Genomic DNA, 2,500 nt, shown 5'->3' on the forward strand with positions numbered 1-2,500 from the left:
ACACGAGAACCCTTGTGCTGACACACAAAAAAGGCTCGGCAGATAGCTTGCGTGCCAGTTGCTCCATCCTCTGTATCCACATGGACCCCTCCCAATATCTGCTGTAAAGATGCAGGCAAGGAAAAGCGCAGGATGGGCTTCTTACAGACGGAGGCGATGCCAGGCGTCGATGGCTCTAGCGGCAACTAGTGTCAGGGTGGAAATATAATCGTGGCCCCCACCCCTAACAGTCAGAGAGTCCTGGATGGGAGTCTTCCCAATGTCTGCTTTATCGTCCATCCTATAATCAACATGCATGTTTACATCTTGTTTTGGGGACATTTCCGAGCAAATTGCAAAATTGCAGCTCAGTTCAAACCGAGGCGTAGTCGGCAGGGTTCGAACCTGCGCGGGGAGACCCCAATGGATTTCGAGTCCATCGCCTTAACCACTCGGCCACGACTACCCATGAGAGTGAAACTCTCACTCGAAAGATCGTGCTGTGCTTACACAGAAGAGTCCTTAGTCTCTACCGCCTTGCCTCTAGATCTTGTCCTGTACTTTCCACCCTTCTCTCTCATCATGCACCGTTCTTTCTCCTCACAAGTTTCTTTTAAATGTACATATATGTTTGAAATTGCAAAACGAAACCCGTCAAAACGTACCAGTTTCTCTGCGTTGGCCTAAAGGATGAAGCCGCTTTTACTCCTAGGATCTTGCTTGAATAGCTCAAGTGCGCCGCAGCCTCCTTTAGTAATTGTATTATACTGCTATTTTAAGATTGTTTTCCACACCAGAAAAGAGTAAACAATAAAAGCGGGCTCTGCACCGTAGTCGGCAGGATTTGAACCTGCGCGGGGAAACCCCAATGGATTTCTAGTCCATCGCCTTAACCACTCGGCCACGACTACTCCTGAGCAAACCTGTTTCTACTATAAACTTAACACTTTAGCCACACACAATGTCTCCTCCGCCCCTTACTTTATGCCGCTCTGCACCGTTCCCTTTTGGCCCTCCCATGACCCTTGACAATGCATTCAAAAGTCAGAATCTCTATGGTCTGGCCCAAGTTCCCTAAATGCCATTTCCCCTCCCTGCCAAGCTCAGACTAAGTGCCAGGGACAGATCTGTGCTAATAAACCTAGCAAGCGGCCAGGCAGCAGAGCCTCACCTTCACTAGGTTGCACTGGCTTCTGCCAGCTCCAAATTGAAACTGTTAACAGTGTCCTGTTTGGAAGCATGCCTGGGCAGGGGCTGTCTCTATGCAAATCGAGTTGCAGAGGCCTCCTGGGAGCCAATTTCGGCAGGCCATTTTGACAGGCTCCAGAGGAATAAATGGCCGCACGAGTGGTCCGGTAGTTAGTCTAAGCCATATGGCAAAGATTTGGGTGGTGGGCCTTCTGGGCATGTGGCCCTAAGCCTCAGAGGACCGCAGAATGGGTCCCTTCTGCCCAAATAGAGAGGTCTTGGCCGATCGGGGCCGAGAGGACAGGGGCCTCACCACCCTCTGACGGTCCTCCTGGGCGCCCTTCCTCTGCTCTCTGCTGTTGTGGCAGAAAGCTGTGCCTTCAGTCCCCTAGCTTGCACAGGGCAGCAAAAGACTGTACTTTCACTGTGTCGCAGGTAGGGGGCCTCTCCTGAATGCATCTGCCAAGGAAGGTCTAGAAGTGACACGAGAACCCTTGTGCTGACACACAAAAAAGGCTCGGCAGATAGCTTGCGTGCCAGTTGCTCCATCCTCTGTATCCACATGGACCCCTCCCAATATCTGCTGTAAAGATGCAGGCAAGGAAAAGCGCAGGATGGGCTTCTTACAGACGGAGGCGATGCCAGGCGTCGATGGCTCTAGCGGCAACTAGTGTCAGGGTGGAAATATAATCGTGGCCCCCACCCCTAACAGTCAGAGAGTCCTGGATGGGAGTCTTCCCAATGTCTGCTTTATCGTCCATCCTATAATCAACATGCATGTTTACATCTTGTTTTGGGGACATTTCCGAGCAAATTGCAAAATTGCAGCTCAGTTCAAACCGAGGCGTAGTCAGCAGGGTTCGAACCTGCGGGGGGAGACCCCAATGGATTTCGAGTCCATCGCCTTAACCACTCGGCCACGACTACCCATGAGAGTGAAACTCTCACTCGAAAGATCGTGCTGTGCTTACACAGAAGAGTCCTTAGTCTCTACCGCCTTGCCTCTAGATCTTGTCCTGTACTTTCCACCCTTCTCTCTCATCATGCACCGTTCTTTCTCCTCACAAGTTTCTTTTAAATGTACATATATGTTTGAAATTGCAAAACGAAACCCGTCAAAACGTACCAGTTTCTCTGCGTTGGCCTAAAGGATGAAGCCGCTTTTACTCCTAGGATCTTGCTTGAATAGCTCAAGTGCGCCGCAGCCTCCTTTAGTAATTGTATTATACTGCTATTTTAAGATTGTTTTCCACACCAGAAAAGAGTAAACAATAAAAGCGGGCGCTGCACCGTAGTCGGCAGGATTTGAACCTGCGCGGGGAAACCCCAATGG

General features: G+C 50.4%; 4 non-coding genes across 4 annotated transcripts in view; all 4 read right to left on the reverse strand.

Annotated features, from left to right (window-relative positions):
* Positions 1-363: 363 nt before the first annotated feature.
* On the reverse strand, positions 364-445 carry TRNAS-CGA (transfer RNA serine (anticodon CGA)). Its single transcript has one exon. It is a non-coding gene; the product is annotated as a tRNA-Ser (tRNA).
* A 363-nt stretch (positions 446-808) lies between these two features.
* On the reverse strand, positions 809-890 carry TRNAS-AGA (transfer RNA serine (anticodon AGA)). Its single transcript has one exon. It is a non-coding gene; the product is annotated as a tRNA-Ser (tRNA).
* A 1,122-nt stretch (positions 891-2,012) lies between these two features.
* Positions 2,013-2,094, reverse strand: TRNAS-CGA (transfer RNA serine (anticodon CGA)). The gene has a single exon. It is a non-coding gene; the product is annotated as a tRNA-Ser (tRNA).
* Positions 2,095-2,457: 363 nt separating this feature from the next.
* Positions 2,458-2,500, reverse strand: part of TRNAS-AGA (transfer RNA serine (anticodon AGA)) — an 82-nt gene continuing 39 nt past the window's right edge. Inside the window, exon 1 of the tRNA in view lies at positions 2,458-2,500. This exon is cut by the window's right edge and continues 39 nt beyond it. This is a non-coding gene — a tRNA (tRNA-Ser).

Source organism: Ambystoma mexicanum, chromosome 3q, assembly GCF_040938575.1.
Source record: "Ambystoma mexicanum isolate Mex_15411 chromosome 3q, UKY_AmexF1_1, whole genome shotgun sequence".
Classification (NCBI taxonomy): Eukaryota; Metazoa; Chordata; class Amphibia; order Caudata; family Ambystomatidae; genus Ambystoma; species Ambystoma mexicanum.